Raw genomic sequence first — 25,175 nt, 5'->3', positions numbered from 1 at the left:
ATATAGAAAAATTACATGCAAAATGCATACAATTTATTTCATATAATCTCAACACTTAATTAATCCATTAATTATTAATGGAATTTAGCAGCTTCTAATTCATTATAAGCTGCCACATTTCTCACTAACATTTAGTTAATAAGGAAATTAGTCAAAGGGTAATTTGGTCATTTGACCAATTAAGTCAAAGTCAAACTTTGACTTTCTCTGAGTCAAAAGTCAACTTGTTGACTTTTTGCTATTTTACCCGTGTTGACTAATTTTAACCTCCCGACTATGAATCCACATTCATTTTTCTAAAATTCAAATCATATTTGAATATAAATTCCGGTCAAAGTTTTGTTTTTCAAAGTCAAAAGTCAACATGTTGACTTTTACAACTTTGATCGTTTCAAAACTTTCCAAGCTTCTAAATATGAATCTATATTCATATTTATTTAAATCATATTTAAACAAAAAGCTTAAAGTTTATATCTACCGACTTATATCTTATATATTTGTCGGTTTCTCTCTCTTTTCCTAATTTGAACAATTCGAGTTACTTCAACATATTGTTCTTAGTTGAATCCATATGAGCTAGTAGGGGAACCTAATAGACCTATAGATCATGGGCTCCAACGATTTGAGATTAACTGGCTAAACTCTTTTAGATCAAGCTTAATGAACATTCATTAACTAAAGAGTTATTCCACTAAAGACTCTTAGTTGCACTCCCCTCATTATAGATATATTTCTGTTCACTTGATATAACCATGATGAGTAAATTGATCCTTCACAGATTGTTCGTAATCTTGGCTAGGTCAAAATACCGTTTTACCCCCGAGATTACATCTTGCTCCTTAAGACCCACTGATCCACTATTGAACAATTGGTTTAAGGTCCAACCTATAAACCTGAGTCCTTCTAGGGCCAATGAGAAGGTGGGGCCCCTTGTTTAAGACTTGGATTCAGTCATAAAGTGAACAACCTATCTACTATCCTAGAAGTGGGTAGGAGTGATTTCCATCTTGCACCCTATGTCCCTAGTTATCCACTCGGTCTTATCCCTGAAATGGGAGGCTTATTGGACCAGCGATGATGAGCTGCCCTCACCTATGCAGATCTAAGGATACTACCAAATGAACAGAAGTTCATAGTTAGCTTAGGATTAAGATCAAGTTACCTAGGTCATCATAATTGAAATAGTCAGTTTATAGTTTATGGTGTTATAACTAAAAGTGACTATTTCGGGGTTCCAGTCTTATGCAAACCATTTACATAGGATGCCCCCATTCCCATGTCCCTACATGAACAATTCAGGATTACATCGTTTGTACTATGGAGCAGGCCGCATCCATAGTGTTTTTCCAGAATAAGGCGTCCAACCTTATTCATACTATAGACTATTTGGGCTATTAACTCAAATTTAATCCATGTTTATGTCTCTACATAAAGTTCAAGTGTATCGACAAACTTAGTAAAATAGCATTGGACCTTAATTTATTGGTTTTAAGATTATAGCATTCAATAATAAAATTTATTGAATCAAATAACAAAGTATGAGTTTTAGGACATAAATTCCAACATTGGGATCAAATCTTGGACTCCCAAATACATTATCCCTCACCTCAAGAATTCTAGAAAATCGGACTCCTAAATTTTCTAGACTCCGTCGTAGGATTTTGTTTAAGAAAAACAGTATAAGTTATTAGAAAAGATTGATTAAGAAGCCTTATGAAATCATAGATTAAATTTTGAACGATTGAAAAACATGAAAAATTATAACTTCAAAAGATTTTTTTTTAAAAATGATTTTACAAAAAAGTGTTTTGTGAAAGATTTTAAAACTTGGAGAATTTTCAATTAGAAGGATTTTAAAACTTGAAAATTTTAATTCGAAAGAGTTGAAAATTTTAAATAGGAAATAAAATGAGACTTAATATGAAAATTAGATAAGTAGAAACAAGAGTAAAGAAGCATCATAATAAATTATGCAAACACAAAATAACATATTGAGATTTTAATAAAAACATATTGAAGATTGATCTTGGACTTCCAAACAATCAATTTCCTTACCTCAAGAATTTTAAGAAATCGGACTCCCAAATTTCTTAAATTCCATCGTTGGATGTTTTTAAAGAAAAAATAATTAAAAATATGAAGAAATTAAAAAAAAACATTAGCAATAACATATTAAATATAATTGACCACAAAAGAAGATTGGAAAATACAATATTAAATAATATATAAAAGGCAAGAACATATTAAAGAAGCAATAATAAAGATGAGAAAAATATTAAAGAAGAAATAATCAATGATATAAAAAGAAAAAAAATAATAAATAAAAATGCTAATTATATATATATATATATATATATATATATATATATATATATATAAAAGTAAATATACAATATATAAAGAATAAAGCTTAAGAATAAATTAACAAAGGAAAGACATGATAATAAATAAATAAAAGATAACAACAAGGTATGAAGAAATAAATGAATAAAACTATCACAAGATAATAAATAAATAATTATAAGAAAAAGAAAAGTAAAGAAATAAGAACAAAAATAATAAGCAAATATTTAATCATTTGGTCTTTCTTTCTTTCTTTCTTTTTTTCTTTCTTTGTGTGCATTTTTCATGGAAGCTTGAAGAAAGATAAGTAAAATAATGAGAATAGTAAGAATAAGAAAAAAAATAAAGAACTTTGAAGAAAAATTAAACAAAATAATAAGAAGAAGAAAAAAGAAAAGAGAGAGATTGAAATCCCAACACACTAAACTCACTTGTTGTTTGAGGTGTGGATCATTGAGACCAAAACTCTACCATACACCTCCAACTAAGTTAGAGTTTTTTTTTTTGTTGGATTATTGGCATTGTAGGGAGATAGATGAAGACTTAGATAAGATAAAATGGATGTTGTAGATCTTTTGGTCTTTTTAAGAAGATATGAAGTTTAGAAGTAGGGCTATGAAGGTCAGAGACTTAGATGAAGAAGAGAGGATGTGAATGTTATAAAAATTTCTAGTTTTTTTTTTTTTTTTTTGTGTGTGTGAACTTTTCATTATGTTGTGTTGTGTGCATGAAGAAGAAGAGATTATTTATAGCCAAAATCATTTCTTCAAATGGCTAAAAATTCAAAATGGTGGGATTTTTTGCATTTGAAAATAATACCAACTTTAGCATTCATATCAAAATGGCGTGGAGCCTTTAATAATCAAAATCAAATTAAAAAAAGTTACCATCTTTGGTATTTATCCACCTACCTTAGTTACCCTAACTAAATGGTTTAGTTACTTTAACCAAACTACCTACAAAACTTAAAACGTAGTTCAATAACATTTTTTTTAGAAAAAGGTAGTTAATCACAAAATTAAAAATAAACTAAATTATGGCAAAAATTAATCTAACAATTAAATTGATTTTAAATAATATCTGACAAAATCAGGTGGCTACACTGATCTTTGTAATCCCAAGGCCTCCATTAGTTCAGGGAGTTGTGCAGAGGTTCTAGTTGATTAGAGGTCTTGTTCTGGTAGTGTTTGTGCCATTCCACCGAAAGTTTCTCCAAGAATTCTCGATTTGTTTGTAGACACAAATTGGGGCCTTGAATAGGGAAAAAAGGTAATTTGGGGTACTTGAGAGGGAGGAGTTAATGAGAGTGAGTTTACCTCCCTTCGAGATTTGGTTCTATCTCCATCCATGGAGTTTCTTATCCACTTTGTCTATAGTTGTTTCCCAGAATGACTTTGTTAGTGGGTTTCCACCTAGGGGAGTGCCTAGATAGGATATTGAGAGATCTTGTTGGCTGATATCCCATTGATCTGCTATGATCTTGACTTTGTCCTCAGTCACATTAACAGGGCTTATGGTCGACTTTGTTGCATTTATTTTGAGACCAGAGGCTAGTTCAAACAGCTTTAAGGCCATTTGGAGATTCATCAAACTGGTATCCTCATCTTTTACAAAAATAAGGATGTCATCTGCAAACAGCAAATGATTGAAATTGCAGTTTTCATTGATAGAAACTCCTTTGATAGCTTTTCTTTTCTCCAGATGGTTTAGGAGCCTGCTTAGGTAGTTCATGGCAAGGACAAAAATGAAAGGAGATATTGGATCCCCTTGTCTGATTCCTCTTGATGATTTGATTCTTCTATGAGGCTTACCGTTTATCATAATTGAGTAGTGAACTTTGCTAATATAAGCTTTAATCTATTTTCTCCATTTGGTTGGGTAGCTTTTTTTTCTTTCCATCATGAAGTCTATAAAGTCCCAGTTTATGGTGTTGAAAGCTTTTTCAATGTCCAATTTTAGGACAAAACCTTTGATCTTCTTAACTTTCCAGTAGTCTATTGCCTCATTAGCTATTAGTATAGCATCTGTGATTTGTCTGCCCTCCACAAAGGCCATTTGACTTTCTGCAACTGTTTCCTTCAGTGTTTCCTTGAGTGTTGTGGCTAAAGTTTTGGCTATGATCTTGTATAAGGAGGTAGTTAAGCTGATGGGTCTATAATTTGAAGTTTTGTGGCATGTATCCTTCTTTCCAATTAGAGCAATAGAAGAGTTGTTCACATTCTTGTTGACAACATTGTTTTTGTGAAAGTCCTCGAAGACACCAAGGATGTCACTCTTTAACAAATGCCAGCAATTTTTATAGAAAGAAATAGTGAAACCGTCAGGGCCAAGAGCTTTACCATTTCCAAGAGAGAGAACAACTTGTTTTATTTCATCCTTCTTGAAAGGGGCACAAAACTATAGATTAAAAGGATATATTTTGAAAATTCACCCGTTAGATACACCTATTATTCAAAATTTGGAGATTAAAAAAAGTAGTTACCATGAGCTCCATTGTTGCCATAAATACATCTTGAATATATTTTGTACGTAAAAAAAATCAATTGACATATGTGTAGTTGATGAAATATAGGTCTTATCAAATTGTATCAAATCAATTTTGGAAAATTGAATACAATCATTTTCTTTTCGGTATTTCTACCTTTTAAATTTTAATTAGGGTGTCTTTTAAAAAGCAATGATTAAAATACTAGTCGATCCAAAATTGGAGGGTGGCGATACTCACCAAATATTAGAATAAGCTCTAAAAATACAGAGAGGAACAAAAAAGAAGGAAAAAAGAGAAGCGGAAGAAGCGAAAAAAGAAAAAAAAGAAAAGAAGAAGAAGGTTGAATACTTATTAATGATTAAAATCTATTATTTTTAAATGTATATTACTTAAAATCTATTGATGATAGCTAGTAATAGATTTTACAATAACATATAGAAATCCATCACTTGTATTGAAAACTACTTATAAACTTTTATTATGTACTTTTAAATATCACTCTCGTAGATTACAGCTAAACTATATCTACGAGATGTGAAGTAGTTTAACCGTAATCTATTTGTTTTTAGTTCTTTATTGTTTCTTTAATAAAAGAGATTGCATCATATTAGTTTGAATTATTTTGTTTAGTTAGGGATGGAAGAGATGGGAGAAAATAAAATTGGAGGAAGAGAGTGAGAAAATTGAGAAAGAAAAAGAAAAATATTTGTTTAAATTCTATATGGGATTGATGAAATCAAATATGATGTCTGCTGTGTATTGTGAATTTAATTGGATGCAAGTAATAAGGTGATTATTTAAGGATAATAATCAAACATATGGTAGCAACATTTTAAGAAACATTTTAAATATTGTAAAATCAAATTTTGATATATACATTGTATATTTTGATTCTAAGCTTGCTATTATTTATTTAGGGCTTTCAACTAAAATAGCCTAAATTGCCGTATAATTTTACACAATAAGACTTTCTTTCTAATATATTTCATAAAAGTGGGATACAAAATATTGAGCCAATTTACCTTATTACTCAAATTTCATTAATGTAAATGAAAAGAAAATTAAAATTGAAAAAGGAATATTGGGAGACGTTGAACGGGTGAAAAGAGGAGAGTATACGCACGTTTATGGAAACTTCACTATATTCGGCAAAATAAACCAATATTTTTCAAAAATGCTCCCAAGTCGTTCATCGTCTTCAATTTCGAGCAAACATTAGGGTTTTTTTTCGTCGTCTCCAGTAAGACCCTTGCTCTACACTGGGTGTAAGAAAATCATTGTGTTGCAAAGCCATTTTCCATTATGGTTAGTCTATTTATAAATAACTTCGTATATCAAATAAAATGGGATATATTTGCTAGAGATAATATGTCTTTTCAATTTGAAACTGTCTTCTTCTGATTATTTTATTTAGAAAATGAGACTGAAGAAGCATTTAGGGTTTATTAACAATATTGATTTCTACTGTGAAATTGATAGATGTAAAGTGTTATTTTACTCTTAAAACCACAAATGAAGTAACGCATATTGTGTATATATTTTGTTATGAACTTTCTAATCTTAAAATGCAACTTTGAAAAGAAAAAGAAAGTGTTTGGCTATGATGTTTTCGAAGTTCGGATCTGTTTCCATTTAAACATGGATGTTGGTTCTATAAAAATCGTAATATCGTAAATGGTAGTTTATATTGTATATTAATCTCTATATGCAGTGGAAAAAAATGGTGCGTTGAAGCGAAAGATGCCTAGGATCAAGGATGAAACATATTAAATCGAACAAGAACAATCCAATTCTAATGATAAAAAGGTATATTTTAAAGTTTCTGAAGGTGTATTTGAAATGATATAAATTGTTAAACAAGATATAATATGTATATATATGGTAGGAGGAAGAAAGATATGAAGAAGCAATTCAGTACAAACCACTGCAAACTGTATATCCAGACAATGATGAACAAGAATTAAGAGGACATACAGGTTGACACAGATTGTGCTATACCAGGATCAGAAATATGTGAAACTGGATGTTGTATTTGAAACACTGTAAGCAAAGATGCCAACACATGACCAAGGGGAACAGTCAGAACTAATGAGTATATTAGACATTTACTGAAATATATATTTTAATATGCTCTGATGCTTGTATTATATTTGTTTGTAGATGAATGAAGGAGAAAGATCATATGACGTACCACTTAACGATTCATCAGAGTCTGATGAGATCGATATACTTATGTTTAGTATGGATTGAAAATGGTTTATTATACTAATGATGAATTCTTAAATTGTACGTTAATGGTATTTTGTATTTTGTAGAACAATCTACCCATTATGAAAATGAGATTGTTCGAATATGTGTTGAAGGGGAAAGGGAAGACGAGTGAAATTGAAAATGTATGTGTGATATCAAATTGAGTTGTATTTCTTTTTAAGAAACAAACATTACATTAATATAATATTTAAATTGTTTATATGAAATTAGGTATCTAAGGAGGGAGGGAGAGAGAGAGTCGTTAAAGGAAGGGAAGAGAAGAAGGATCATACTAAGAAGCGTAAAAAAAGTGATAAGAAACCAGACATGGAAAAAGAAGGAACAAAAAATGTGAAGAAAAGGAGGAATGACCTTAAATAAAAAGGTATATAAAATATAGGTATATAATATTTTTAACATTAAATTGCACTCATTTTTCACTGAAAAATGTTATTATCATTTAAAAACTATATTATTAATATGTTTTCAGAAATCTACAGAGGAGAAAAAAATGGAAAAAAAACATTGACGTAGAGAATGTTTATGAGGTAGTGATTATGTTATTGAAATACGCTTAGTGTCATATGATATAATAGTATATATTAAGTATACATAGATCGATATTCTCCTATAACTTATGTTTGCAGGGTGCACCATTGATCCTGAAAAGGAGTAAATGGTCAAGAGTACAAAAACTAAACATTTATGCAAGACTAGAGATCATTAAGAATATAAAAAGGAAACTAAATACTGCAGAATTAGAAACATTTAAAACATCGTCTTTTGGTAGTTTCCTAAACATTGAATTTTCTAAATTCCAGATCCAACTTCTATACCACGTTATAAGACATCAATGTACATTGATGAATGAGAATGAACTGTGATTTAACTTCGAAGGAACTATAACCAAATTTGGTATTAGAGAATTCAAGGCAATAACTAGTCTAAATTGCAGTCCCTTGCCCCCAATAGATATTTCAAAGATAAAGGGGAATATTTTGTCTAAGTACTTCAAGAATGAAGACCATATCGCAAGGTCAAGGATCTCAAATTTATTTAATGAGTCGAAAAAATTGAAGGAGGAGGATAATGTAACGACCCAACTCCTTATACTGAATCGAAGTCATTACTAAATATAGAACAAGTGGTTTATGTCATGAAATTTATTAAAGACGCATAAGGTTTAAGAAATTTTATTTATGAAAATTTAAACAAGGTAGTTATGCAAAAAGTGTAATGCATTCTAAAGTCCTACTCGGGCCCTGTCTACATAAAAAGATGATAAGTAATGAAAAGTACTCAAACTCAAATACGAAAGTCTAAAATAAGGATAAGCGGAAGCAGTAGTCCCTATGGCCCTCCACGGTCACTTCGGGTCGCTCGCCAGCTTGCCCTTGCCCTTGCCTCGTCCTCTACCTGAAAACATGAAATGAAGAGAGTGAGTATAAAATACTCAGTAAGGGAACCACTACTAGTCCCACTAGGTGCCTGTTAACTTCCTGTCAGAGTCCTGTAACTGGTACCCAATTTCTGGCACGTTCCCGAACACGTGCAACATGCGCTCCCGTAGGAACGTAACTCTGGTCTTCGGTGCCCCGGGGGACACCTAGGACAGTCGGGATGCGAGGACCCCGTCGAGTCACTCGAGTTATATCTATATCCATGCTAGACTGGTGTCCCGTCGGACCACACAGTCCTCAATAGGTGGTGATCCCGAAGGACACCCATGCAGGTACGACTCTAACAGATTAAGCTAACAGGTACCCTAAATGCAGTATACATACACATGGCATCAGCATATAACATATCACATAAATCGTCTCTACACTCAACGTCTCGACATTCGTCGTATAGCCATAACAGCTCTCGCCACACATAACAGGCTATAGCATAACCATATCGTCATTTACATCATACTAACATTGATTTCAGGCATCGTACCGTCTAATCCTCAACATGCAAAATTGAAGTATACATAGTCTCATAATTCTAAGCATGGAGCTAGTAGTAGAATCTCTTACCTGGAGATTTACTTGTCGAGTCCTAACCGCGAGGCAGTACGCTTTCCAAGCGACGAGGTCCTAACTGTTTAATATGCCAAAATTCGTAATTAGGTCGCCAACGACTAACGGTTCAAGACTCATTTGAAATAACTTACCCTAGAAGGAGGTTGCAGTGCTCGAGCCCCTACTGAAGAAATCCCGCGCTGCCGCAATTACTTGGTCCAAGACGTCCCTTAAGGAAAATAACTTAATTTAGTCCCAAATTAATTTAATTAACGTCCGAAGCATGGAGTCTTACTGGAAAATGCCACAATAATTAATTAAATTACCAAAATTTAGGTGGATGGAGCCAAATTAGTCTTGGCGGCTCGGCTGGAAGAGGAAAGGGACCGGCTCGGCTTGGCGCAGGCGCGGCTCGGCTCGGTACAGGAATTTATGCGTGCGGCTCGGCTTGCAACAGGAATTTACGCGTGCGGCTCGGCTTCGCAGAAGCGCGCGGCGCGACTTCACACGCGGACGCGGCTCACACGCAGATGCACGCGGGCACGGGTCGGGTTCCGGAAGATGGCGCGCGCCGGTTCGGGTCGCGGAGCGCGTTTTCGGACGGATCTTTGCGTGCGGGGCGTCGGCTTCCGGATTTCCGGTGGCGCGGCGGCTGCTGGTGGTCCGGCTACCGCGGCTTCGCTCGGCGACGGCTGCAGACGAGCGTTTCGGCTGCGCTGCGTCGAATCGAAGCGGCGCGACTCGGCTGGCTGTCGGGTTGGCTGCGGACGCGCGAAGGTGGCTTCGACTCGGCTTTGGGCGTGCGAGAGACGGCTGCTCTGACGGACGCTCGGCTGCTGCATCGGCTTGGACGATTCTTCCGACGCGGCTGGAAGCTCGGCGACGGCTCGGTTTCGACTGTAGGCTCGGCTGCGCTGCTGAACAGAGAGGGGAGATGCTTGGCGGCTCGGGTTCGCGGCTGCGGCGGCGGCGGCGTGCGGCGGCTAGGGTTTCAAATAAAAAATTTTCCTTTTTTCTTTTTTTTTTTCCCCTCTTTCTTTCTTTGATTTTTTTTTCTCTTCCTCTTTACGCACGAGTCCCAAGGCCTTTTTTTTTATAAGAGAAAGGACTCTTTTCTTTTCCTTTTAAAAGCCCAAAACAACCCCTCCTCTCTCTCCCCAAATCTCACCAAAAATAACCAACTTTAGTTTAATAAGGCTTCCCTAATTATTTCCAATAAAAATAAAATAATAAAATAAAAGTAATACTTATTATCCTGAACAAATAAGGATTCCCAACCTTAATTACTCGAGAAAATCAAAATGGTAAGGTTCTTCCAATAAATTTAAAAATTCCCATAACCACACTTAATATTGATGACAATGGCCAAAACAAAAAGAAATATCGAATTTGTTGGGCGTTACAATCTTCCCTCCTAACAAAAACTTTCGTCCTCGAAAGTTCTAATCCTCGAACAGCTCGGGGTACTGGGCTCTCATGTCCTCTTCTTTCTCCCACGTGGCCTCTTCCACTCCATGGTTCTGCCAAAGGATTTTGACCAGTGGAATTTCTCGACTGCGAAGCTTCTTGACCTCCCTCGCCAGGACCTTGACAGGGTGCTCCTCGTAGCTCAAGTTCTCGCTAATCTGTAGTGGCTCGAAGTCCACCACATGTGTTGGGTCTGCGACATATTTCCTCAGCATGGAGATATGGAATACGTCATGCACTGGCGCAAAAGATGGGGGTAGCGCCAAGCGATAAGCCACGGGGCCAATCCGCTCCAGTATCTCGAACGGCCCTACTAAGCGTGGACTCAGCTTCCCCTTCTTCGCGAACCTCAGAACACCCTTCATGGGTGCTACCTTCAGAAAGACCATATCTCGCACTTCAAGCTCGAGGTCCTTACGTCGTACATCAGCATAACTCTTTTGTCTGCTCTGTGCTATCAGCATACGAGCTCGGATCTTCTGTATGGCTGCGTTGGTAGTCTGCACTAACTCGGGGCCTAGCATCCTCTGCTCTCCAACCTCGCCCCAGCAGACAGGGGATCTACAGCACTTGCCATACAGAGCCTCGAACGGTGCCATACCGATAGTAGCCTGGTAGCTGTTGTTATAGGCAAACTCCATCAGATGCAGATGGGAGTCCCAACTTCCTGAAAACTCTAGTACGCAGGCTCGCAGCATGTCTTCCAAAATCTGGTTCAATCTCTCTGTCTGACCATCGGTCTGAGGGTGGAATGCTGTGCTGAAGTCCAACCTCGTACCTAAAGGAAGTTGAAGTCCTTTCCAGAACTTCGATGTGAAGCGAGCGTCTCTGTCTGAAATGATGGATACGGGTACTCCATGTAGTCTCACAATCTCTGTCATATATAACTGCCCCCACTTACTGGCAGTGTAAGTGGATTTCCCTGGCACGAAATGGGCCGACTTCGTGAGTCTGTCGACCACAACCCAGATCACCGTGTAGCCCTTTAGGGTCTTGGGCAGTCCCGTAATAAAATCCATCGACACACTCTCCCACTTCCACCCTGGCACACTCAAGGGTTGCAACAACCCTGCTTGATGCTGCCTAGGTGCCTTCACCTGCTGGCACACCAAACACCTACTGACAAAGTCTGCCACTTCCCTCTTCATGCCCCTCCACCAATAGACACTCCTTAAGTCCTGGTACATCTTCGTACTTCCAGGGTGCATGGTAAACGGAGAACTGTGAGCCTCAGTCAAAAGCTCCGTCTTAACTGCGGTATCTTCCGGCACACACAGGCGTCTCTCAAACATAAGGCCATCGTCAGCGGATATGGAGAAGTCTTCGCCTTGCCCTGTCTCCACCATACGACGCTTCTCGGCCAAGTAAGGATCATTCCACTGAGCAGCGATGATCTTTTGCCTCAAGGTTGGCTGAACTGACAACTGAGCCAACTGTGCGGTAACCTCACCCACTGAGACTGCAATCTCGGCTCTCTCAAAATCCCTGAGTAAGGGGGTCTGCTTGGTGATTAGCACTGCTGAATGTGCAACCTTCCTACTCAGCGCGTCAGCCACTACATTTGCTTTACCTGGGTGGTATAGGATCTCGCAGTCGTAGTCTTTCACCAACTCGAGCCACCTCCTCTGCCTCATGTTCAACTCCTTCTGAGTGAAGAAGTACTTCAGGCTCTTATGGTCGGTGTAAATCTGAATCTTCTCACCGTACAGATAGTGCCTCCATATCTTCAGTGCAAAGACTACAGCTGCCAACTCCAAGTCGTGGGTAGGGTAGTTCTGCTCATGAATCTTCAACTGGCGGGAGGCATAAGCAACTACCTTACCTTACTGCATCAGGACACAGCCCAGTCCCTTCTTGGAGGCATCACTATAGATCACAAAGTTTCCCGAACCATCGGGCACTGTCAGGACTGGTGCAGTCACTAGCTTCTGTTTAAGCTCCTGAAAGCTACGCTCGCATGCTGGGCTCCATACAAAAGGGGTTCCCTTCCTGGTCAACTGGGTCAACGGGCTGGCTATACGTGAGAAGTCTTCCACGAACCTCCTGTAGTAACCTGCCAAGCCCAGAAAACTTCGAATTTAACTAACCGTGGACGGTCGAGGCCAATTGGTCACCGCTTCAATCTTTGCGGGATCCATTGAAACTCCCTCACTGGAAACCACGTGGCCAAGAACCGTCACCTTCCTTAACCAGAATTCACACTTGGAGAACTTGGCATACAACTTGTTGGCTCGAAGAGTCTCCAAAACCTGGTGCAAGTGCTCCTCGTGCTCAGCCTCAGTTTTTGAGTAAATCAGGATGTCGTCAATGAAGACTATGACGAACGAGTCTAGAAAGTCCTTAAACACCCTGTTCATCGAATCCATGAACACTGTAGGAGCGTTAGTCAAGCCGAAAGACATCACCACGAACTCGTAATGTCCGTACCTCGAACGAAAGGCCGTCTTGGGAATGTCACCGTCCCTAATCCTCAACTGGTGATAGCCTGATCGCAGGTCGATCTTGGAAAAGACAGTGGCTCCCTGCAACTGATCGAACAGGTCATCAATCCTGGGCAAGGGGTAGCGGTTTTTGACCGTAACCTTGTTCAGCTCTCGGTAGTCAATACAAAGGCGCATCGACCCATCCTTCTTCTTCACGAACAATACTGGGGCTTCCCAAGGCGACACACTGGGCCGGATGAAGCCTTTGTCCAGCAACTCCTGTAACTGGACCTTCAACTCCTTTAGCTCGGCTGGAGCCATTCTGTAAGGGGCCCTCGAGATAGGGGCAGTGCCCGGCTCTAACTCGATGGCGAAGTCTACCTCTCTGGGAGGCGGAAGTCCTGGGAGTTCGTCTGGGAAAACGTCGGGGTACTCCCTTACCACTGGTTCGGAAGATAGGGAAACTTCTGGCTCTCTAATATCCACTACGCTTGCCAAGATGCCCCAAGTACCCTGGCTGAGTAGTTTACTAGCCTTCATGGCTGAGATGACCTTGGGTATACATACCATGCCTGCCCCCCTGAATTTGAAACTAGCCCCGGAGGGAGGGTTAAAGACAACTTCCTTGCCAAAACAGTCTATATTTGCATGGTTGGCTGACAGCCAATCCATGCCTAGTATCACATCAAAATCCTGCATGTCTAACACTAGCAAGGTCACGTCTAACATACGATTCGCTATCTCTACCCGACATGCCTTTATTTGTTCTTTGGACAACAGAACCTCCCCAGATGGAGTAGAAACCGACAAAACACTACCCAAGGGTTCTACCTCCAAACCCACATGCTGAACGAAAACGGAGGATATAAACGAGTGGGATGACCCAGAGTCAAATAGCACAAAAGCATAATGCCCCAAAATTGGGAGCGTACCTGTCACCACTGTGCCAGCTCGCTCGGCCTCCTGCCGGGTAGTGGCGAAAACTCTCCCCTGCTGGGACGCAGAAGGCTGGGGCGGTGTCGTCTCAAAGGGTTTCCGAGGACACACATCAGTAGTGTGCCCCGGCTGTCTACATCTGAAGCAGACTCCACTTCCAGCCAAGCAACGACCTCCGTGGACTCTCCCACAGGTAGTACAAGTGGGTAGCTCTCTCAGAGTCCTCCCGGCTGCTGCAAGCTCCCGTCGGTGTCTCTGAAAGACACCTCCTGACCTCAGTGTTCGCTGCGGTACTACGTCAGGCTGCGTCTCCACCTTTCTCTTCTGCCCCAAGGCTGACCCTCTGCCGGCAGCCTTAGACGAATCGGCTCTCTCAGGTAGGCTCAAATCCAGTGCTATACGTAGTGCATCAGCATGCGTGGCTGGCCGGAGAGCTCTGACAATGCCCTGAAGGTCTAGCCTGAGTCCTCTAACGAATTTCTCCGTCCTGGCAGCCTCATCCCTTACCATATCGGGAGCAAAGCGGGACAGCATATCGAACTCGGCGTCGTACTGCTCCACCGTCATGTCGCCTTGCTCCAAGTTTAGGAACTCTTGCAGCTTGGCGTGCTTCACATTGGCAGAGAAGAACTTAGCATAGAAGTTCTCCTTGAACTGCTCCTAAGTTATCTTGCTGACATCGCCCCTCAGCATTCTCTCAGCGGTCTCCCACCAGGCGGTGCCCCTGTCCTCCAAGAAGAAGACTGCACACTGCACCTTCTGGTCTTCTGGGCACTTCATGTACCGGAAAATAGTCTCTATGGACGTTAACCACATTTGGGCCTTTGTGGGGTTGTCCATGGATCCGTCAAAGGTCTTAGGATTATACTTCCTAAAGTCCCGTAAGTGTTTCGCCTCGGCCGACAGTTGGACTGGTACTGGTGGAGCTTCCTCAGGGGCTGGAGGAGCGACAGCCTGGGCCTGAACAGGGGCGGGCTGGTTCTGCTGGGCGGCGAGGAAAGGCGCCAAAGCAGCTTGCAGCATGTCCTGATAACGCTGCTCCATCGCGGCGAGATCCGCCTGGGTGACCGGTGCGTTTGGGTCGACTGCCGGTGCAGCAGGTGGCGCCTCCGGCTGGCCACGACCGGCTCCTCTGCCTCCCCTACCACCTCCTCGGCGTGCACCTCTACGTGGCGGCATTCTCCCTAAAATTCACCAACAAAACTTTTCACCACAAGAACTTAACACCCTATCTCTAGGTCTTAGACTATTCAGGCAAAATCGTAATCTTAACATTAGCAAGGCTTTAGACATACCTGGCGAGTGCCGAAGGACCGTATAGCCATAGGGTGAAGTAAAACCAAAACAAAAATGACTTACATCGTAGGTCAGTCTACAGAACCTAAAACACTGTGCTCTGATACCAACTGTAACGACCCAACTCCTTATACTGAATCGAAGTCATTACTAAATATAGAACAAGTGGTTTAAGTCATGAAATTTATTAAAGACGCATAAGGTTTAAGAAATTTTATTTATGAAAATTTAAACAAGGTAGTTATGCAAAAAGTGTAATGCATTCTAAAGTCCTACTCGGGCCCTGTCTACATAAAAAGATGATAAGTAATGAAAAGTACTCAAACTCAAATACGAAAGTCTAAAATAAGGATAAGTGGAAGCAGTAGTCCCTATGGCCCTCCACGGTCACTTCGGGTCGCTCGCCAGCTTGCCCTTGCCACGTCCTCTACCTGAAAACATAAAATGAAGAGAGTGAGTATAAAATACTCAGTAAGGGACCCACTACTAGTCCCACTAGGTGCCTGTTAACTTCCTGTCAGAGTCCTGTAACTGGTACCCAATTTCTGGCACGTTCCCGAACACGTGCAACATGCGCTCCCGTAGGAACGTAACTCTGGTCTTCGGTGCCCCGGGGGACACCTAGGACAGTCGGGATGCGAGGACCCCGTCGAGTCACTCGAGTTATATCTATATCCATGCTAGACTGGTGTCCCGTCGGACCACACAGTCCTCAATAGGTGGTGATCCCGAAGGACACCCATGCAGGTACGACTCTAACAGATTAAGCTAACAGGTACCCTAATTGCAGTATACATACACATGGCATCAGCATATAACATATCACATAAATCGTCTCTACACTCAACGTCTCGACATTCGTCGTATAGCCATAACAGCTCTCGCCACACATAACAGGCTATAGCATAACCATATCGTCATTTACATCATACTAACATTGATTTCAGGCATCGTACCGTCTAATCCTCAACATGCAAAATTGAAGTATACATAGTCTCATAATTCTAAGCATGGAGCTAGTAGTAGAATCTCTTACCTGGAGATTTACTTGTCGAGTCCTAACCGCGAGGCAGTACGCTTTCCAAGCGACGAGGTCCTAACTGTTTAATATGCCAAAATTCGTAATTAGGTCGCCAACGACTAACGGTTCAAGACTCATTTGAAATAACTTACCCTAGAAGGAGGTTGCAGTGCTCGAGCCCCTACTGAAGAAATCCCGCGCTGCCGCAATTACTTGGTCCAAGACGTCCCTTAAGGAAAATAACTTAATTTAGTCCCAAATTAATTTAATTAACGTCCGAAGCATGGAGCCTTACTGGAAAATGCCAAAATAATTAATGAAATTACCAAAATTTAGGTGGATGGAGCCAAATTAGTCTTGGCGGCTCGGCTGGAAGAGGACAGGGACCGGCTCGGCGTGGCGCAGGCGCAGCTCGGCTCGGTACAGGAATTTATGCGTGCGGCTCGGCTTGCAACAGGAATTTACGCGTGCGGCTCGGCTTCGCAGAAGCGCGCGGCGCGGCTTCACACGCGGACGCGGCTCACACGCGGATGCACGCGGGCGCGGGTCGGGTTCCGGAATATGGCGCGCGTCGGTTCGGGTCGCGGAGCGCGTTTTCGGACGGATCTTTGCGCGCGGGGCGTCGGCTTCCAGATTTCGGGTGGCGCGGCGGCTGCTGGTGGTCCGGCTACCGCGGCTTCGCTCGGCGACGGCTGCAGACGAGCGTTTCGGCTGCGCTGCATCGAATCGAAGCGGCGCGACTCGGCTGGCTGTCGGGTTGGCTGCGAACGCGCGAAGGTGGCTTCGACTCGGCTTCGGGCGTGCGAGAGACGGCTGCTCCGACGGATGCTCGGCTGCTGGATCGGCTTGGACGATTCTTCCGACGCGGCTGGAAGCTCGGCGACGGCTCGGTTTCGACTGTAGGCTCGGCTGCGCTGCTGAACAGAGAGGGGAGATGCTTGGCGGCTCGGGTTCGCGGCGGCGGCGGCGGCGTGCGGCGGCTAGGGTTTCATATAAAAAATTTTCCTTTTTTTTTTTTTTTTTTTTCTTTTCCCCTCTTTCTTTCTTTGATTTTTTTTTCTCTTCCTCTTTACGCACGAGTCCCAAGGCCTTTTTTTTTATAAGAGAAAGGACTCTTTTCTTTTCCTTTTAAAAGCCCAAAACAACCCCTCCTCTCTCTCCCCAAATCTCACCGAAAATAACCAACTTTAGTTTAATAAGGCTTCCCTAATTATTTTCAATAAAAATAAAATAATAAAATAAAAGTAATACTTATTATCTTGAACAAATAAGGATTCCCAACCTTAATTACTCGAGAAATTCAAAATGGTAAGGTTCTTCCAATAAATTTAAAAATTCCCATAACCACACTTAATATTGATGACAATGGCCAAAACAAAAAGAAATATCGAATTTGTTGGGCGTTACAGATAAAGTGAAATGGCAAAAATATACTTTCTTGAGAATTTCCTACTGGGTAAATAGTTCACCACGGGTATAGATTTGGAACACATCAAATTGGTGGATGATTCAAACCAATTTGAGGTGTATCTATGGGGCAGGATAGGGTATAATGTTCTAATAGATTCTATAAAAAAAAGTCGATAAAAAACCCTTTTGTCCTTGTTGTTGGCATCTTTGGATTTGCCTTCTCTTTTTTAGTATAGGTGTATGAATGTATTTCACTATTGACTGGGACCTTCAATATTCTGTGTGCAAAGAATAGATGAGAAAAAGATATGTATGCTTAACTGGGTAGTTGATAGCCACCCAGAATGAAAGGACCTTGCAGAGAGGGTCTTCGACAACGAGCAGATTTGATTATATAATTGTATATTGTATAATTAATGTGAATATTATATACTATTACAACGTCATTCCACCCACCTATAATTCTCGTTAATTGGTTGTAAAACCTGGTCCAAGAGGAATCATTCTCAGAATCGACCACACAAAAGGCTAGTGGAAATATCTGATCATTGACATCAAGTGTTGAAGTAGATAAAAGAGTACCACCATACTTATTCTTCAGACTTGTTTTATCGATAGATGAAAATGTTGCCAACTAGAAATGGAAGCAGATAATGCCATGAAAAAGTATAGAAATCTACCATCAGCATCAACTTTGTGTTCAACAACAGAATCTATGAACATGAAAAATATTTACCTCAATGGTAAGGAAAGAATCACGAAAAAATAATTACATTTATAAACAGGTATATTGACAATATACCTAGGTTATTGAGTTCCAATATGTAACCAAATTTGGGTATCATTTTATATGAGTCCTTCGAAGATCCTCAAATTTCATCCAATGCAGTCTCACGTGCACGCCATGCTTTTTGGTAAGATATGCTTAAACACGAATGTAATGAACTATATCTTTGGGAGTGAACAATTCAGAACCAACTAAACTTATTTTGTTCTTTATTAGGTCCTTGATAACCGTAAAGGTAGCCTGTCTATGATTTGTTAATGGAACATCTACTGAACATGTATGTTCAGAATCAAAATAGAACCCATAATGTCATATCCCCATGAAAGCAACAAAAAGCATGCAATGACCATTTTCAATCTTCAATTACGCATTGCAAAATCAACACTTTCTTGTTTGATTTCACTTTAACGTTTGAAAATTGTCTCTAATAACAATGACTTGCACACACTGTTTGAACAAAGATTTGGTTGAAAACATGTCTTAGATTTTCAGTGCAAAGTTAGAATCTACCTTAGAGATATCTATGTTTTCAAAAAAATGACCCCCATCATCATGGATTTCAGTTTAAAAAGAACTTAATGACGATGAACCCAAACAAATTGATAAAGGATCAACAGAATGAACAATAAAGACAATATGTCGCTCAACATTCGATGTTATTACATGGTAAACTCATTTAACATTGTTATCATTCGTTATAGCCAAATCCTTCTCAACACATTCTATAGAACCTAGGAAAAGGTATATATCAATATTGTTCATATCAATAATACTGACTAACTTGGACCTAAGGCTAGTATACAATTCTTTATAGCACGTCTGTTCATTAACTGTTATTTTGGATACACTAGAATTATCGTAATGGTTCGATTCTTTAAAAAAATCATTGAAGTAGACTGCAATTTTGACCATCTTGCCAACAAATATTAGAAATATATGTCACTAATAATTTATGTTATAATTAAGGAGGCTATATATATACTAAATCACAGAACAAACATATAATATTTTTTGGTAACTGTATGTCAAATATATATGTATTATTGTAAATTAGAATGGGTATATATATACTAAATCACAAAACAAACATATTCTAATTTTCGGTTACTGTATATCAATATATATATGTATTATTGTATATATGAAAAGGTATATATACACTAAATCATAGAACATACATATCATATTATTTTTTAGCGACTGTATGTCAATATATATGTATTATTCTATATATGAAGTGGTATATATCTATAACCAATATTACGGAATGTAAGGTTAAATGTTCTAGAAAAACTATGATGTAATGGAATACCGAAAAATACGAGGAATTGAGGAAGACAGCTAACCAGAAGTATGAGGAAAACGGAAGGACAAAATAAATTGAGAATCAGTGAAGAACAAAATCATAATCGGTGATGGACGAAATAGGAATCGATGAAGAACGAAACTGGATGTACCAAAATCGAAAGAAACTTGCGATTTAACAGTGATGAAATTACCAGAATTGAGTGCAAAAAGTACTGAAATTGAACAAGAACTAGTTGTCGGCGGCAGATGAAAAATTTAGATGATTTTGATGGTAATGAAAATAATATGAAATATTTAGTACCGGAATTCATCAAGATCTATTTTGAAAATTATTTCCATATTAGAAGATATATTATTTGATGATAAATGAAAATCAATAATATAAGGTAACATTTTTTTCATCAGAATAATTATTTTACAATAATGAATATAATAATTAAAAAAATTATAAATTAGATAATAATAAACAATATAATATACGTAAGAAAATATATAGTATTTAATTTCGAAAAACCTACCTAACTAATAATGGTAATAATAAGGTTAAAATCATCCAAAAAATATAGAAAATCGTAATAAACATAAATAAGATTTATTTTAGGACATTCGTGAATTATCCGGTCAAACTATCTATTTTCTCTAAATCTTGGGGCACAATTAATGCCAGCCATAACCAGCCCATTTGTAACACATGGGCCCAAGCCCCAACATCTACGCATGTCTAATTTGGCCCCAAACGCAAACCACCCGACTGAACCGACAAAACCATAGAGTGGACCAATAAAACCGTTTACATCCCACAGGAAAACATTTAAAAGCAGTTGAAAAGAGAACAACGAGTTACAAGAGCTAGTAGTGGTTGAACATTAAAGAGGGCATTGAATAATAATGGGCTTATCAGAAATAGTAATGAAGCAGCTGGATACGCCATGAGCCATAGCTTTGCCTTTAAGGATATTAAACTACCAAAATAGAAAAAAAGGCCGAATAGATGATCAGATCAATAGCTTAGATCGAAGTTGAATGAAAATCGCAGCAATGGCGGTAGCAGCAGCACCTCAAGAACAGATGATGTCGTACTACGATCATATCCAAAAGCGTAGGGAAGATAAAGGCTGTCTCTATGCTTTGTAAGTATATTATTTCCAATTTATCTTTCTTCTAAATTTCTATATATATATATATAACAAATATTTGAGATTGATTTCTTACTCAAGAAAAGAAAATATGTTATTTTGCTTGATCTTCATCCTTACCGAAAACTAAACTTAATTTTTCTTTTTACATATTTATTGAAAAGCTTCTGGATCCCAAACATATATTTTTAAACTTTAAAAACATATTAACTTCAAACTATCAAACTCAACTCAATGTCCTAAAAAGAATACCATACCACTTCCTTTAAAAAAAATACGAGAGAAATAATAATTGTATATATATATTAACTTATAATGTATATATATCTGGTCAGTTACATTTTTAACTTACTATAAAGTTTAGTTAATTTGAGAGTGGTTTTAGACATTTCGCTATTGTTAAAATCATTTTTATCTAAAATAATGATGTTTGGTAATAAAATGAAAATTAATTTTTGAAAGATAAATTTTTTTATTAATGAATAAATTATTCTTTGATGGTCATAAAAAAATAAACTAATAAAATTAGATATTTATTAAATTTTTTGGAAACCGCTATCGACCAACTTTCGATTATTATTATTTTTTTTGCAACTGTTGTCAGCAAACTTTTGACGATCTCTTTTCGACAACCATCACCAGCAACCTTCTGACGACCATTTTTGGTGGTTTTCGTCGACAAACTTCCAATATAGTTTTTTTACGACGGTCGTCGGTCAACCTTTGATCATGTCTCCGTTGACTGTTTTTCTGCAGTTGCCAACAACCATTCTTTTTCCAACTACTACCAGCCAACGGTCGCTTTTTGGAATTATCGTCGATCAATTTTCAACAACTATTTTTTTTATGACAGTTGTCAAACCAACTTTCTGCAACCACTATTGCTAACCTCAAGTCAACCTTTTTCAACATCACCGCTGATCAATTTTCGACGACATTTCAGCAACTATCGCTGAATAGCTTCCGATGATCCTTTATGGGAAATGTCGCTGGCCAACCTTCAACAATCATTTCTCGACAACCATCATCAACCACCTCTGACTGCATTCTTTAACAACTATTTTCTGGCGATCTGGTAGCACCAACCTTCAACCGACCATTTTCTAAACAACCATGGCCACTTAGTTGCAGACAAAAACGTTTTTTATAGCCACCATCGACCAATTTTTCTTTCAATCGTATTTTGGCAACAATCGTTGGAAATTTTTTGACCACGTTTCTGTCGACTGTTTCTCGATGACCATCGACAACCAACTTCTAGCGAATGTTTTCTCGGTAGCCGCTTCCAGCCAACCTTTAGTGATCATTTTTTGACAACCATCCTCGACCAACTTCAAATGATCATCTATCAAATGATAGTGACTGCATGTTTCTGGCAATCGTTGTTGGCATAAGTGTTCGAACATTATTTCTCAGTGACCATCTCCAACCACTATCTTCAATGTTGGTCTCCAAGCAACCTTCGACGACCAACTAATTAGGTGACCATATATTTCTGACAACTGTTTCTGCCCAACTTTTGACAACTGTGTTTCAGCGACCATCATTTTCCCAACTTTAACAACCATTGCTGTCAACCTCTAATCTCCATTTTTTAGTTACCATCATCGGCTACCATTTTCAACGATAGTTTTTCAGCAACCGTTGGTGATCGACTTTTCAATAAAAACATTTTTAAAAAACAAATGTAAATATAAATTAATAAAAAAAAAATATTATTCTAATTAATTAGGCTAAATAGTTCTCAAATACAAAATATAATACGGTAATTTTAAAATCATTTTTGAAGCAAACATATAATAATTCAAAGTCACTTCTAAGTAATTAAAAATGACTTTAATTCAAAAGTTTAAAATCAAACAAAAATTTGATGGTTAAAAAACATATTTTTCAAGATTAATTGTATATAAATCTTTTCTTCTAAAATCACTATTCCAAGTATATTTTTAAACGTGTCCTTGATTTTATAAGAATTTGTTTTTGAAATAATATGATCTCTACTCAATTATAGCATTCAAAAACTTAATAATAATATTGAATAGTCAACAACGTTGTGACATCTTAAATAAATTTTATATCAGCTATCTATTTGTTTTCATGATGTATTAATTGTATAAATTGTTATACCTCTAAATTAAAATATTACATTATCATCCTACCTAATGACCAAGTTGAGTATGACTCAATTATTGACGCTATAATAATATTTGATAATCCTCTCACATAGTAGTTGACTCAAGCATGAAGAAACAAAAAATTAGAAAGAGACCCCTCTTTGATTTTTATTTTCTGGATTAGTAATTAGTAATGGGTTAGACAAGTGTACCACCACCTAACCCACTATATTAAGTTTAGAGCAAGCTTATCATTGAACTATATATAAAAGAACATAAAATTGAGGGACTTGAGTCTCTCTTGAGCCTACACTAAATCCATCGATGATTATAAGACAAATATCAGTTTTATTGTGATTTTAATTTTTCTTCTTTGATTCATACAGTTTGTTTACGTTGTGTTGCTGTTGTTGCTGCTATGAAACTTGCGAGTGTTGTGTGGATGGCGTATGTTGCTGCTGCTGATCTTAATGCATAGATATGGCCCTTTCTAATGCAGCTCAGTTCAAATCAAACAAAGTTCTTAATTTGAATTAGCCATCTATATGTTTTGTAAAATTTGTTAGATTATGTTTTTTTTTTGGTACAATTACTTTCCAGATAGAAGATTCAACCTTCCATTTGTAAAGGAATACATGATGAACATTATTTTTCTAATGTAATACTTGTATTCAAAATGGTTAAAAAATTATGTTAAACTAGTTGTGTTTGTGGGTTTTGGTTGGTTTCGGGATTTTTCTTATTATACTATTTTGGATGAAATTCAATCATATAGGTTCTATATTTGTGTAGAAACAACGACCATGGTTAGGTTATTCAGCAGGTTTTAATTAATGGTCAAACCCTTAAGTATTTGTAAAATATAACATGACACAAAAGAAATAACTAAATATAACAAAATTTATATTCAACGCTAATAGACGTATCATAAAATAGGAGTTTATCAACAAATAGAATCATCTATTGCTAGATTTCATTATATTTGGAATTCTTTTAGTAAGTTAGCAATTTTATTTATTTATTTCCTTTGAAAGAATGTGACAATTCTTTCATTGACATATACAATTGATCATTAAATATTTTTATGGACGGTTTTTAGTGTGTTAACTATAATGATGTTGTGAACGTTATTGTTTTAGCTATCAATATACACATTTGAATTTTTTGAAAAGATATATGGATGGTTCGGACTCTTCATATACAATGCGTGATTAAATTTATCAATGGTATGCTTGTAAGTCACTTAAAATAGATTTTCTTAGGTGTATTTTAAATAATTTTCACAAAAAAGAGTTTAAAAAATGAGTTTATTCAAAAACATTTTTTTCTTAAATCAATCCAAACGGATTCCAAATCATTTCTGTAAAATTAGTTAAGCACCTACCAATTTTCAATTACATGGGAATAATTATAAACATTAGACCATGATATCAAACAAATAACATATGTATAAAGATATATAAGCAAATAAATAAGGGGAGGTTGGAGAGATCACTATATTCAAAACCTAGTTTCTTTTATTGGAGTTTATATCCTAATGATGTTCAAGTCTTCAAGATATATATAATTCATATAAAACAAAAAAGGTTGACGTATATTTTATTTTAAAGAGTTTTACAGGAGAGTACAAATACGTATCGTTCAAATTGTTCTTTGACTTGATAGGGTATTAAGTTCTAAGTAGATGATCTAATATAGATGGAACCTATGATTTATGATACTAATTTTGTTAAGTTTATATCGTCTATTAACTACTAAACTGACCTGTAATAGTTAGAATATCTTTAATTAAACGTAAATATGCTTGTGAATCAAATAATTATCTGATTAATTGAATTATGTTTGGTTCAAAAGAAATAATTAGCGCCCCATGCTCCAATTTGAGAAGGTATATCATTACTTTTAATTTCTAAATCAAAGATCTATCACTCTTTCTTGAATTGTTCTTGATAAGTTTTCATGTTATAATTTCATGTGTTTTCACGAATATTTTTCAGTAATAAGAACTTCATATCATCAATATCTAAAATAAATTAAATTATGCTCGACATGATTCATTAGTACACAAACTCCATGTTGCTCGTGGTCACAAATACACACAACATTATAAAAATTCATTAATGTTTTCCACCAACAAGCATACATATATATAGTATCAATTGGCATATTAATTAATTATAAAGTGTCGTC

At 37.5% G+C, this 25,175-nt stretch overlaps 1 non-coding gene across 1 annotated transcript; it reads left to right on the top strand.

Moving 5' to 3' along the window:
• The first annotated feature begins 20,570 nt into the window (after positions 1-20,570).
• On the top strand, positions 20,571-23,664 carry LOC103489923 (uncharacterized). The gene is made up of 2 exons (XR_007820519.1): positions 20,571-20,865; positions 23,372-23,664. It is a non-coding gene; the product is annotated as an uncharacterized LOC103489923 (transcript).
• Positions 23,665-25,175: the final 1,511 nt, after the last annotated feature.

This window comes from Cucumis melo, chromosome 4, assembly GCF_025177605.1.
Source record: "Cucumis melo cultivar AY chromosome 4, USDA_Cmelo_AY_1.0, whole genome shotgun sequence".
Lineage (NCBI taxonomy): Eukaryota > Viridiplantae > Streptophyta > Magnoliopsida > Cucurbitales > Cucurbitaceae > Cucumis > Cucumis melo.
The sequence above is the reverse complement of the archived record's forward strand: the minus strand, read 5'-3'. Positions and strand labels throughout refer to the sequence as shown.